The sequence below is a fragment of the Puntigrus tetrazona genome, chromosome 1 (genome assembly GCF_018831695.1).
Source record: "Puntigrus tetrazona isolate hp1 chromosome 1, ASM1883169v1, whole genome shotgun sequence".
Classification (NCBI taxonomy): domain Eukaryota; kingdom Metazoa; phylum Chordata; class Actinopteri; order Cypriniformes; family Cyprinidae; genus Puntigrus; species Puntigrus tetrazona.
This window is the reverse complement of record NC_056699.1, coordinates 21,365,806-21,381,575: the sequence shown is the minus strand read 5'-3', so window position 1 is coordinate 21,381,575 and position 15,770 is coordinate 21,365,806.

The window sequence follows — 15,770 nt, the reverse complement described above, 5'->3', positions numbered from 1 at the left end:
ATTTTCTAAATTGAAAACAAGTACCGTTACAAATTGAGCCACATAATGAAATTTAGTTTTGAACAGGGAATTCAACCCACTCAACATTATTTGGCTTCCTCATGTGGCAGAAATGATCGTTACACTTTGATCAAGTCTTAAATCTGAACTAATGAGAACACTTAACTGCCTTCCCGTTTCTGCATTTGGTTAAATTCAATAAACTCTGTCGGCTTCCTTGAAATCTTAAAGCCTAGCACTTTGTGTGAAAAGGTTAATGTCCAATATGGCTTTGCACTGGTTCTAACAAAATGTCCGAACAAGCTCCCTCTTTTATGCCTTCAGCAGGGATTTACTAAATGTTAAACAGAGGCAATTGCTCAATTATCATTGTGCATATATCCTTACATAAGATAGCTCCAAACACTGACATCCTCACTGTGATAGAACAATGCTGCTTAGATCACTGCATCATTAATTAATGGTAGAGACCATCAAAGGATGCTAGACGACGAAGCAAACACCAGCGAGAACAACTTCCTAGGGAGAGGGGAAGAGCTAGAAAAAGAAGGCATGCAGAGGACACTGACAATTGCCTCCTAAAAATACACGCGTACGCTTGCCGTCGCTCTGTTCGAATGCAGCAAAGAGCATAACCATACCTGACAGCTTCAACATTGAGTCAATTAAGCCTGGGGAAAATGAATCTAATATTCTGTCACCCAAAACCTCTGCCCTGCAAGTTTCAGCTGCCTCAGCCAATACTTAAAAATGGAAAAAGTTATCACTTCACGGTCTTGCTCCTTTCAACCCATAAAGACAAAAATGGGCTTTTTTCATCTGTGCAATACATACATAGAGGTTCACACCAAGGACACTAAAGAAACAGAAACAGAGGAAAAACTGAACTAAAGCATAGCGCAGCTCTCAGGAGAGCATGCAGAAGACGGCGGGAGGCTGGGTCAGGAGATATTTGTATGCAGCACCGAGAGGACAGACATTAGCATCAAACTAAAGAAGCCGCTGCTGCAGTAGCTCTTTGTGTTGCAATCAGGAGCTGGGGGCAGGGATGCACAAGGGGGTACAGGGAACACAAACACTGGTTAGCATCTAATTGAAGTCAATGAGCATCTTAGGAACCACAGAGTGAGGCTAAATCAGGGTACAGAAACCATTAGCTGAATGACAAAACGGTGACTGACAAGAGCCTGGAAAAGAGCTGGAAAGCTCTGAACGCCACCCTGGTTATGCTGCAGTGAGGTATATTGCTCATTGCTTTAAAAAAAAAAAAAAAAAAAAAAAAAAAAAAAAAANNNNTGAAAAGCTCAATTTGAGAAACAGGCATCTGTATAAAAGCCCATTTTTTGGTCACCTGCCTAATGGTATTTAAAAAAAAAATAAAAAATCTTTAGTCATCATATGCTGAGATTAAACATGCCTGAAGAGACTGATTAAAACTATCCTCTAGAGGGTGCTGTGAAGTATCATGAGTGAGGAATGGCTGCTAAAATTCTTTCACCAAACTACAACCCTGCAAAACACAATTTTATGTTGGTAAAGGCAAACAGAAAGGCAATGTCTGTCTGTGTAGCTGGTAAATAACATTCCAAAATGCATTTTTCAAATGCAGTTGGACTGAGAGGAAAACCTACAGCTAACATTCACTGAAGAACCTTTATCAATGGTGTTGCTTTGTTTTGAATTTGAAAGGCTGACCTTTGCGTTCTACATTCCTCAAAAACACCTTGCATGTTTAAAAGAAAACATGAACATCAGCACCATCCCAAAAAGAAAAAAAAAAAAAAAAAAGTCTCACATCCTGATCTGATAGTTTAGGCATATGCGGTGGGAAAGAACTACTTTCTAATTAAATACTGAACCACTAATCTGTTTAAACTATCAGCTTATAAGGAATCACAAAAAACACTGAACATAAATCCATTTGCACTCCTGTAAACCTTTTTGGGGGGGAATGTTATCTTGCCATATGCTGAAGTCCTGCTGCTCACTCTGGCCAAAAAGCCCCTTTCAAAATCACACCCAAAAACTTCTTTGTGCAAAAATGAATGCTTCTAACCCTCCTCTCCCCAAAACCCAGCTTTTTCCTTTTGTATTGTAATATGTACTATTTCATATCTGTATAGTGGGTAAAGATGTGGCCAACTGAAAAGATCTTTTTTTTCCTTAAGACGTATATTTTTAAATAAAAATGTTACAATTTATAAACGTTTGTCTAATATGCTCTTTAGGTACCCAAGGTCTTACTTGCCTGCATGCCCGTCTTTCTTTTAAAAAACTTCTACACAAAGCATTGTAGAAAGTCTATCATGTATCAAACGTGCTGAATACAGAGATGGCTGAAAGCCTTTTAAGGATGATGCACTCAGGGTATTTGGTCAGGGCTTCAGGCAAGGTGCCCTTCTGAAGTAAATGGCTTCTGATATCATTAACATTATCATAACCCGGCACTCACCTGCCCTTCTAAACCGAGATAACATCCTGCATGAATGACTGGCATCAAACGCAACAGCACGACTGAGATTTCACTCTACCCCACGGCAGAATACCGTTCAAATCAGCTTATAAAATGTCATTATAAACACAAAATGATTGACATTGGTTGAAAATGATTATCTAGCCCATTGGTTCTCGATTTAAAACACGATCTAAATTGTGGTAGAGACGCACAAAATTGTAAGAGAATTACATGGGACCATTACTCCTTGCACGTGAAGTGTTGCATATATATATCCGCCTGGACAGGTTTTTCCATCTCCATTCCTCTGAGGTTTTTTGGTGAGCACAGAACGTAAAATGGTGCTGATGCATGACACCACCAGTGGGAAATTACTGAGGTCTCAGACTATCTAGAAATACACTTCCAAAAATAAATGAAATGAAAAGGCAAGTTAGTCACTCTGAACCCACATTACCGATTTTGATCGAAAACTACTATTCTGGGAAAATAATTCTGTAAAACCTGGGGTTTGGCTAAAAATAGAAAGAACCGTACATGAAACTGCTAAAATAAATTAAAACGGATAAATACAAATTTAAAACAAACGCACAAAATATATGAACGTATATATAAATTAAATGAATACAGGTACATATAGCCTAGCGTGAAACCAGTGATTTACTCGGTAAGACTGCAGCTGCAGCCTCTGTGGAGGTTTCAAAAGTGTGAGGGTGGCAGCAAGCATATGCCACAACAGCTACCCGCCGGTGTTATATACTGTGCACTGCACAAGTACTGCAGGGTACGCTGGAGAGGAAAAAAAAAAAAAAAAAAAAAAAAAAANTAATACCCCGACTGCTACTGTATGCCTAACCTTGGTCCAACACATCAGGCAAAACGAATATCAGCTTTTATGTAGCCATTTTAATGCCTTCTCTATAAATAATACATTCATATATCTAGACATTTGAACAACAATGATATTGCGTGTGTCGTGCGAGATTGCTGCCTCACAGTTTAAAGGTTTTATCTCTTTTGTAAATCTCTAGGCCTTGTTACCCAGACGATAGAATTGATTTTAATGATTTTACTGCAGGCGAAAGCTAAGCGATTGGTCGTCTCCCTCTGGGCAGCTGTTGACCACTGGCTCACTGAAGCTGTGCCTATAGGCATTTCCTACAGAGAAAAAGGAAAGTTGTTAGGGAGTGGGAGGGGAGGCAGGATGGCTGAAGCTGAACATGATTTATAGAGGACAGCCATTTCTTGGCCAGACGGAGTGTGTAAGAGAAAAGGCTTTGTGACTACAGAGGTTTCAGATGCAGCGGCTTTCTAAGGCTTTTCACTCACTGGGAAAGGAAGCTATTAACTCCAAAGGTCACTTTTTAATTTGGTTGTGGCCCTATGTGGCAGAGGTCTGTCCCCGTCTGAGGAAATGAAAACAGAAGTGATTTAACTCAAGATTTAAGTACACCGAGATGAACATAAGAAAGTGAGAGGATATTGTGCGTCTCAACTTTGCGCTCAACTGTACATCGTGTTCCCAATTACGAAGGCTCGCTTAAACCCTGCAGGAAGTCACTGAACACACACAAAAGGAAAGGCAACTCTGAGACCAGATGAAAACAGGCTAAGACTTTTAGAGGATTTCTTATTGTACCATGGCAGTCACTCCAGACGTTAATTTGCTCCCTCTGTTTTTAAGTAAAAAAAAAAAAAAGGTATTTTTCTCTCTACAACATTTCCTTATAGCTCAAGGCTCTCAGGGACCACAGAGGATGAATGGACACCTCTCTTCAAAACAAGACTCTCAAAATGAACTATATTAAAGCAAAGGGCCGAAGCTCCATTAGCCACCAAGGGTAGTCATCCCTCATCCACTCCCTGATCAAAGCGGTCAACAAAAAGGAAATGATAGCATAAGGCAGAATGTGGCTCAATGAACCAGCTACCGAAAAATAAAAGCTTTTTTCGTTAGGTTCGGCTGAAGTGCTTCAGCCCTTAAGATGATACCAAATATTGCAGTGCTAATTATTAGCTGTGCATGTCAAGCACACAACCTTCAGCAAAAGGCAAAAAGGTGCGTCACATGCACAGGTTTTTAGCTGATGCAATTTTTTGCCACATCTAGTCACATGCAATCGTGCTGTGATGCTATATTAGCTTAATTTCTTGGTTTTCAAAAAATAAACCATCTAGGAATGTGCATGTATTAGTAATGAATGACTTTTAAATGTTATGTTTAGCGCTGTAGTTTATAACAAATGCAATGATGCAATGCATGGCAACACATGCTGAAGTTTGAGTTTAAAGAACATTTAAAAGTACAAGAATGAAAAAAAAAAAAAAAGAACCAGCCATCACATTTGATTTCTACATTGTTAATGATGATGACCGTCACTAGATGTGGACACGCAGGATTTAAATGACAAAACGCTCCATTTATCTCTCACATGGTTGCCAAGGAAACAGTGTTCAGCCAAACCGAATTCGTGTTCATTACCATCTAGGGTGTGACGAACAAAGACATTCATTATCCTTGTTCTGACCAGAAGTAACTTTATGCAGCTCTATTCATGAAAATGTCTGACACATCTAAGCATCAGAGTGAAGTAATACCAGATATCAAGGTGCATGCAGAGCTAATGCAATGAGTCAGAGCTAATCCACAGCAGCAGGTTAAGAAAAGGACCCTGTTCTTTGACTTGTCAGTAGAAGTGACCTTCACGTTACAAGGCTAGGTAACAAAAGTAGTCACACAACGGAATAGAAAATTTTCTTGCTTACAATACCATACCATCAGAACTAGTTAACTAAACAGAGAAGGCCTGCCACTGCCACCCACTAGGTCTTCATAATCAAATATGATGCAATTGCTATAATTATTCCTATCTGGATTCCATCGCTGCACATTATTTCCCAGTGCCACAGGTGAAACATCTGCATCGCACTCATCATTGACTCACTGAATATAGTCAAGAGACCATGTGCACAATTTAAAGAAATCCAATTATAGCCTCAAACCTCTTGAAAAGCGTTCACATGTCGAAAGGCAAATTACATTGAGATCTTAGAGTTAAGACCAGCCAGATGCTACGACTATAGCCCATTTCTCCTAGTACCACTCCATGCCTTTTTACTCAAAAACAAACCTTTTCAACCAGACCAGAACCAATAAAGCAACCGGGAACTGCAACATACAGGCTTCAAGGACTCGAGAGCTGCATATGTTTGGAGAATTTGTTATGAGCTTCCAATTAATCTTGAAAACGCTTACGAAGGAGGATGCATCGATCTGGATTCTCGTCAGTAAATACCTCTATAACATTTACTGCTTTCCACATTTTAAAGTTGCTCCTCCTTGGAATCCAAAAACACATCTTGGACCAGACTAGACAGAATCAATTAAGCCCAGTCAGAAACCCATAACAAGATGATGTACAAGTGGAGGGAACTGCCAAAACGCTGTCTGTCTTTAGTCCAGCCAAACTATTTTTTTTTATTCGTCATATAGTTTAGAGTAAGACTTTGAGAAACCTTAAGTTTCAATTCTATTCTATAAAAAAAATGAATAAAAAGGTCAATTTGCACATCAGGGTTTATTTTGTTGACAAAAATAGGAATGAAGACGTTTGTTAACTTTGATTACCATCTGTAACCAAAAAAAAAAAAAAAAAAAAAAAAAANACATTTTTAAAATGTAGCTTTATGTCATTTTAGAGTAAACATGATTTCACTTTCTAAATAAGAAATGAATTACTAAATTTAAAGGATTTTTTTGTAAAGAGTAAAAATGAGTATTACTAATAACAGCTAACATTAAAAAATCTCCCCTTTCAATTCAATTGAATAAACTTACGTCACTGCCATTTATTTAGAAATTTGCCTTTTCCAACAATGACATGTCACTAGAAACAGCTTGGTACATTATGTATACGAACATGACCTTTTCATTTCATGCCTCTACCTGTCGCAGGCAAGGATTAACAGTATGGCCGCTGAAACGTCACAGGTCTTATAAAAACACCTGTAACACACACCAGAAGAGGTGCGTGTAGTTACTAAACCTCGGCTCGGGATTGAGGGGCAGAGAATGGGGCATGTCTAGTTTTGCAGCATTCATCTGTCTTCACAGAGCAATCAGTTGTGGCATCCAGTCGCTGTTGGCAAATCGTACAGAGCGGTTAATAAACATGGCATGCTATCTGTCTTCATACTGTCAACTTTAGGCTGAAGCCTGCCGTGAGGCCGATTCCAAGGTGGGTTATTGAACCTCGAGGGTTTGAATACCAATGCTCTTGTTCATGGTGGGGATCTTTTCTTGTCCTTCGCACTGTCTGCTCTGATGATCTATAAAAATGAAAAAGCAGTGTCACCAGCAAAAGGTGACAAGATCTTTTGATTTATTAAGAACGTTCAACACAAATTTATGCAACCGTCCATGCACCCTAATTACCTGGGGGAATGATCCTTGGCCACTTTAAATACAAACCCATACGTCAAACTACCAGAGCGTATCTTTGACACAGTGGCACCTTTGCAAGAGTTTTTAGTGTATCCCAGACGACAATGAGAGAAGACATGAGCACGACTTAATGCTTCAATCATTATTAAATCTTACAGGGAGAAAGTTCTGCAGTGCAAGGTGAAATCTAATTCCTTAAAATGTTCACCCCCTGCCCTTTCAATTTTTAATTCATTAATAGTCATGCTTCGACTGTTCCTTAGAGCCCATTCTGGCCAACAGAAAAAAGACGCTACATCTCTCCACAGATTAAAGAAATCACACACCAAAAGGGAAGTAATCAAACAATTTACCAATAATTGCAAATGTTTGCCGTTTTAATAAAGCCTGGCATGCATACTACCATAATTCAGTTGCACAGCCTAGTGCTGTTAATTTCCAGGCTCATTTCAGAGAGACCACTTCAATGATACTGTAAAACTCTGTTATTAACACAGACCTTGTCCTGAACCCAATATTAAACGATCGCCCTTGAAAACGAGCCACACCTCACGATACATCTGCTACATACTCTAGACGCACAAGGACCAGCACAGGCTATTAACTTTTAATATGCCATTTGCAAAACAATCCTACAAAGTCAACGGTTTCAAATGTCTCATAAAGCAAGCAGCTTACAAGTTTTTTTTATCTGAATACCGAGAACGACAAGAGCTTGAGGATGTGTCTATATAACACATGAGCTAAATGGACATGTAACGGCATACTGAGAAACAATGCAATCTTGAGGAAGACCGTAAAAGTGCCAGTGTGACAGGAATCAAACCAGTGGGACCATTAAATAACCATTTCTCTTTGGATCTGGACAATATATCAGGAGAAAATGTGTTTTTCTATATTACCTATGAGGCCAATGATGCCCTTGACAATCACAACGGCAAAATCCTAAGCCTCTTCTGAGGGTAACCCAGTTTAGAGTCAAAAATGCTACATCACCAAAGTGAATGTGGGCAAATGCCATTATCCATGACAGCAGTATTTAACAGCCACTAGTCTGAATCATTCTGCCCTTGGAAAAATATAAACTATTTCCATTATGTGGTGGATTTGCAAGGAAAAGAGCTGGGACACCTCTCTAACATTGTTTTCCAGCAAAAAATAAAAAATAAAAAGATTTATCTAGTTCTAACAATTGCTCACTAGATCAAAACTAAACTGAAAGATCCACGCTAGCTTTTGAAGCTTGAACAAACCATTGATTTCTGTTTTTGAACCATTCAAAGGCTTGCCGTCTGCGCGTATTTCATAAACGGCTTTGTCTTAAATGGCAAGATTTGGTAAAATGAACAACAGAAAAACAAACAAGCATTTGGGTAGATCTTTTCTCTTTTTCTCTGAGCTGCTTCCAACTTAAAGAAAAAAACACATCAATGCAAATATAAAATATATACAAGATATAACATGGAAAAGTACTTCCAAAGAAGTTGTTAGAAATGAGTGCAACATAAAGCCAAGCATTTAAACTAAAAGATAAATCACCCTGGTTCATGGGGCCTGGCAGTTTTGAAAGCATGTAGCACCATTTGTGTTTAGGTCAAACTAATTGAAATATTTGTTTTGGGGAGTTCAGAGGCAATTAATCTTGGCCTAACCTCATTTATCTGCAGGAAAACAATTTATTCAGCTCCTCTGGATATTTATTAAATGCAATTACAAGACATTTCAGGAAGTGTGTAATACAAATTCCCAGGACCACCTCGCCTAGATTAAAACTCTAAACGTTGGTCTAAATGTGGCTTTTTAACAGCAAACCTCTACTGCAGTCCCTAGTGGAGCAGAAAACCATTTCAAATATTTCTAAAGCAACTACGTCTTTGTGCTTGAGGAGCACTCAATGATTCATCCTTTTTCTCCATGAGAAGACAATGCATTAAACACGCTCACTTGCATTTAAAGTAACTCTTTATGCTCCCTTCCCTGAGCATTGCTGGGCTTGCATACATAATTTGAGTTTTTACTGCCATTTAAAATTTACAAAATCACAACACATTTAACAAACTAAAAGAAAACATTTTTGCACTTTGCCAATCAGCAACGAAAATAAGCAGCTCAAGGTCTGTGTCATGTTAACACAATCGCCCTTAAGCAGAAGACGTTTTTAATCTTCATTCAAAAAAGACAAAGCGAACATTTTTCGTGGATTTTATATCTTGGTTCCTTCAACCCGCTGTTTGAATTAACCTGCCTATACCCTGGAAGCAACCAAAATCATGACAGCTTGGGATAGTCTACACTGGATGCTTCACGTCACCATAAGTTAATGAAGTCAGTTCACATTCTGATTTTTAACAAATCTAGTTCTATTTTAGAAAGTTCTATACAAGTAAAATAACTTCCCTTTTCTCAGGAAGGAAAAATGTCTTTGCAAGGTCAGAATCATAGACTTGTGTCAGCGCTGAACCAAGCGGAGATGTGGCCCTGTTCCCAGCGACTATTCAAATACATACCAATTCACTGAACACATTCACCTTGCAGACTAGGCAGCATGTCTTCTCAACAAGGGAAAAATAAGAGTGATTTGTTCCTTTCAAATAAGGCTTATGATTAACTGTCTGGAAAAGTACATCTGACAAGAAAGTCGACTGTGACAGTGACATGCACTTACTGAGAAAAGGCAAATTATGGCCAGCGTAAATGTACAGCAAAATTTGCCAGACAGAAAATCAGTTTTTATAAAGAGGAAAACTAGAATAACGTTTGGGAGGACACACTGAGATATTAGGATGATGCTCATTAAATTAGTTAAATTACAATTTAATTTAAAGTAACTTTTAACCTACTGTTTAAGTAAGAATAGCAAACATTCAGTATTCTTTGTCTACAATTTACAATACATGTTGTAGGGTTTAGGGATTATGTGCAACAATATCTATATTCGCTTATGAAATTCAAATTGTAGCAGTTAATGATTTATTCAGCAGAGGTCTGGTTTAGTTATGATTTATCTTTAGGCATTTATCATTTTGTAGTAATATATTTCAAATGATCAGCTATGAGTAACTCTTGAATTTCATATTTAATAGGTAATCTGCTTAATAGCTCTGACAATACTGCGTTCTGGAATGTTTTATCGATCAATCTGCACCTAGGACATGAACTACTCACTCTACAATTCACCGCACAAAACCACTGCTGATTTGCACGCTTTAGCCAGGTATGGGTCTGGACTCCCCACTGTAGCACAGCACTCAACTAAAGGATGTACCTCTTCAATTGAAAAGAAGCTGGAGTAAATTAGGGGCATCGTGCTGCAACTCAGTGAGCATAATCAATTATTGTGTACAAGAACAGGATGGCGATATTTTTCCAATCACTGACAGCGGCTGAAAATAACCATCATCCCAAACGATCTCTCCTAGTTTCGGAAGTCTATAGAGCTCATTCAAGGGTTCTCTGCGCCAGGATGAAAAAAATTACACCGAGAGAAAGAGGATAGAGAGTAAAGCACCCCTTTATTGTATGTTATGATACCAGATCTGCCAGGCTCTACAACTTTGGAGTTGGAACAAAATGTCAGTGGGCATTTCATTATGTGAAGGGGAAAAATAAAAAGAGGCTGTCAAGAGTTCATGATGTGGACTGCAGCTCATCAAAACTGCATTAGAAAAGACAGGGGAAAAAAATTGTAGATCAGAAAACTAATCCAGCACAATTTATTTGCTATCTGCCATTTTTGAGGTCATTTTTGTTTGAGCAATGCAACGAGTGAAAACACTTTACAATATGGTTTGATTTGTTAGCGCTGGTTAGCCAGTTAACTAGTAAGACTGGGCGATATGACAATATTATCATATGATTTTAGTCAGTCTATACACCAATAGATCAAATTAAGAGTATAGCTTGACTACAAGTTTAAAAACTATGCTACAATTGTTATAATCAAGGAAATTAAACGTACCATCATGAAATAAATACACATGCACATGCTCCTTTTCTTTTTTTTTTGCATTATTGACCAAGTAATTAGACCTATTTGACATCAACATGCATATATCATTACGAATTGGTCCCTATTCAGAGCATGTGAGCAAACAATATTCCGTTCTGCAGGCGTACGCGCCGTTCAGTCGCTCAAGGCCAAAGCAAAATGGTCCTCTAATGTTCCACTCACAATCACCAGTAAACCAGATCCTGCTCCGAGCATGCTCAGACAAAACTTCTCCGGTAGACCTAATTGTGTGTTTATAAAGGAACAAATGGCTACTTTTAAAAATGTGATCTTTTAAAACATCTGTCAATCTTTAAAGGACTCTAGAATTATTGAACTAACTATTGCTTATTCCACAGAGTCTCAAACTTACAAATTACCAAAGGGCATATTGAGTTGAGCGAGCGGCGCAAAGAGCATGAGAGAGGTGAACAGAGCAGAATCTTCAAAAGACACTCTCCGTTCTGAAGGGTGACCGCTCACATGCCCTTATTATTTTTTCCTCAACAGTTCTCCTAACAGAGTAAAGCTAAGGTTTTATGCTAGTTTAAGCACAAACTAAAAAGTAAAACCCAACTTTAAAGCGGCAATAAGACCAAACTGAACGTGTTTATGGTATATGCAGGCAATGTATTTTTCGAGATGGGATGTGGTGCAGGTGGGGTTTGGGTAGATGATACTATCGGATATCACAATAGTTACGGCAATTGTAGATAAGACATTCGCCATATCGCACAGCCCTATTAACTTGTACCAATACTACCCTTTAATTTCAACCATTTATGAATAAAAAGCTCAGAAATTTTATCTAAACCTAAAGCAATGTCACACCAAAGACAAAGCTTTAGTTATTGTTAATCAAATTCTGTAAGAAAACCAAACTGTAACTATCAAAACAATCGATTTTGTCTCAACTTTAAAGAGCTAGAGCACTTAAAGTGGCAAATGACATATAAACAGTGCTTATAATAAACAAAACACTTTATCAGTCATTTCTAACACCGTTTAGTATTTGTGCTGTAACAGTGCTATCTTTTGTAACAAAAAGGAGAATGCTTCTACGCATGACAAAACAAAGCTGTTAAATACATATGCAACAAGGACAAATGACAAGGCACAGCAGAGGTCACTTAGCATCCTGAAAGGGGTGAAATGGCACTACAATAACCTTCAACGCATATCTGAGCTGTCGTTTAAATGCTCCACAACACGTCTAAGACTTCAACGGGCCTTAATAGAAACTGTCAGTCACAAAGTGATGCCACAGCTCTGCAGAAGCCAACAGCAGTGGTCTGAGACCCACGAGGATAAGAGCGATGAATGAAAATAATGGAATCATCAGTGGTTTGTGCTCCGTCTCTCTCTCTCTCTCTCACACACACACACACACACACACACGAGCGCATCTCGCTACATGGAACAAGCAGTGAGACAGATCACAAACAGTGTGGCATAAATCCTCTAAGTGCCACGCCTCCATCCCTCAAACACGCATTTTATCTACTCACATTTAAATTTTATAAGAGGTCAGGTCAACTCCAGACCTGCCCAGGTGCTAAAAATCGCACACAGCGAAATGAATTACTGTAAGTGGTAAATGTTTTTGAGGAAAAAAAAATTTTATTCACAAATAAGTGATTTACCTGCTGTCTTTTATACTTTTTATGATAAAGCGGTAAAATGCCATTTATCTGTTGTAAGGCTTGGGATTAGGATGGGATATAAAGTGGGCAAAATCAACTATAAAAGGTCTACTGTTTTTTTGGCTAAAGTGATCGATACAGGATTATTAAGTCTTTCTCTTTGCCGTCATATTTACAGCAGTTAGAGGAAAGTGCTTTTAACATTTACATCCAAACAGCCTGATCGCATGCACAAAAAACAAAAAAAAAACACTAAAAGCTATTTGAGTAGAGGGTGTATTGCATAGCTGGATAATTACTGTTGAAAAGCAATGCCCATGTGACAGGTTTTTATACAATAACAAAAACAGAGATGCGTTTTTTCTTTAGTAAGATTCCAGTCTAATATACAGGTTAACTTTTCACCATTTGTGGTCAGAATCAGAAAACAACAGCTACTACGGATAAGCATTTGGGTCATTTTAACAGATTTTTCTGTCACATGGACTAGATACCATTGCTGTGGTGACTACTGCTTTAAAATAATAATATTTAAAAATCATGTTTTACAAAAGAAAGTCAGACATGAGGTTGAGTAAATTACAGAATTTCCCTTTGTGTGAACTGTCCCTTTAAGCAAAAGAGTAAAAAAATTGAGTGAGGCAAGCTCCCTCTGAAATGGACAAATTCTCTCAATCTTTATGCAATTAAAATAGCTTCAGCAAAAAAAAAAAAGTACCTCATCCATCTCTCTGAAAAGCCAGAGATGTGATTTTAACAGCAAAATGATCAAGGACCAGGTATGGGGGAAACCATCTGACAGCCCATGTGTGACAGATTTGTGTTTTTATGGAGAGCTGTAAATTTAGCAAAAGCCTCCGGGACAGTAAAGTGCTCCCTTGATGCACTGCATGTGGTGCGATTCGTTTTAATTACACATTCAGATGAGGTTAAAATGGAATAGACAAAGTCAGTTTTGAGTTTTTGCAACCTGAATTAAATGAGAAAATACGCACTGAAAGTGACCTGGCTTTTTAAATATTTTTTAGCGAAGCTGCAGGAACTCTTGACTCCAACTTAATTAACATTAGTAAATATTTGGGAAAACCAGAGGCCAACGGGTTAGCAGGGACTCATTAAGGCTCGGCTTTAACAAGCAGATGTCCCTACACTAAATTTCCTAAAGAAGAAAATTGCTGCCGAAAAAGGTCAAATGGTAATGATCTGCTCTTACTGTTCAAATGTTATTGCTATTTATGAAAAGGAAAAATTATTCCAGGGTGGTAAGACGAAAATAATTTCAAAAAGCGCACTGTTAGGTGAAAGAACAAGAAGAGGAACGATAGAAAAAGGGCTCACTTCGAGTTAAGAGACTTCTAAAAAAAACTGAAGGGAGTTGTCATGAAACAAGACCAGGTGTCAATCTTGCCGAATGCCCATGGCAAAGAGGAAAACGTGAGGAAGAGAACAGACGGAGAGAGAGGTGTGGGTGTGTGTGGGTCTCCTTTTCCAGCTCCTCTCCGTAAGGCCTTGAAGAGCTCGCATCTGTCTTTTCACAGATTCTTCAGATGTTCGCCTTCAAGTTTAAGAATTTAAATGTCAAAAGCTTTGACACGTCAAACCTTATTACTGCCAGCTCGCCTTGTGTACAATCACCTCTACAACAAGAGTCTGGGGGGGTCTGAAATGTATTAATAAAATGCAGCAGAAAAACTCAGAACAGACACATCGTGTGAAGTAGTCACGAGAGGGTGGAATAATTAAATACGTGCTTGAACCTCAGCTCTCAAAACCATGAGCTCGTGCTCTGCAAAGTGAAGAGGCTTGTTTGTTTAGCAGTGCTCTGCATTGTTAATCATCTGGCTAATCAGTCTGGGCCGGACTTTTAAGTCGAAACCAGATTGACTGCCCGAGTTCAGGGTTACAGCACAAACCGGGGCACGTGGTTTAAGGTCCTGCGTAACAATTACACATTTTTCCCTGGCTAATAAAGGCCTGATCAATCTCTGTGCTAATCGGCAATTAATTACCATCTATTTTTGAACAGCCTGAAACCCGCTTTTAAAAACCTAAGCCGAAAACGGGATGCAGCAGTCCATTGTAATTCAATCCGCATCTTCGGTTTTCTGCCTACATGCACCATTTCTGCTCAAAGATAATGAAACCTGTAAAATTCAGGTCGCATAACAGTGATTAAAACGTTAGTATTCATCATAAGATTATATCAATTATGAATAGAGGTTTGATTATTTTGAGGCACTGCTCCAAAATTCATTTAAATATGTGACTGAGGCAAGAATCAAAGCAAGGATATTAAACAAACATGAGATGACAGGAAGAAGTCAATTTATGCCAATTTGAGCAACTTTAAAGCTTTTGCATTCGAGCACTATAAACTCACAAACCATAATGCACTAAGTGCTTAACTTGGTCAACATAACGCCTAGAAACTGAGCTACATTATGCCTTTTTGTTACATTTTCAAAAACATTTATAACCAGAGGTTCCAACTACACAACTTGTGTTTCAGATTATCCTCTTGAGATTAATTCATAGAATATTAAAGTCTGTTTCACAGAGCTGTTTTGTGGGAGGCTATCGAAAAACACGCATTCAATCAAACCTCATCTGAAAGAGAAGTTGATAAAAACTAGAATGAACTGATTACTGCCTTAAGCAGGGAAGTATTTGATGACACCGTCAATTCTATTATATCAATGAATTATTTTGCTTCAATAAATAAGCACAAAGTTCCAGTTGGTTGTTTCATTTTGCTTTTTTAAACAAAAGTAAAAAAAGGCAGAGAAGAGGCCCCACTGCTATGCTAGCTAGCTAAAAAGAGAGAGGTTTAGAGAGTAAAACTCTTCCAATAGCACAGTCTCAGCTGTGACAGAGAGCCCATATGCTGTCTGGCCAATACGTCCTTCCATCAAACCAAGTCACTTCAAACAAGGCAGTTCCTTTATTCCAGGAGAAATCATATGGCTAAAAATTGAATTTAGGACACCAATTTAATCTCTGTATTATTGCAGGCCTTCAGAGTTCATTTAACAACACAGACCGAGCATAAATTGGATGCGAGAATAGTTATTCATTCTAACAGAGGGAGGAGGAGCTGCACCTGTCTTACTCAAATCGAAATTCCAGCCTATTGCACCCAATACAATCCTCCATTTAGAAGAGAATAAAGGACTAAGAAAGATTGAGGACAAAATCTCTTCACTACCTGATCAGGAAATCCTGAAAGATTATATATATATA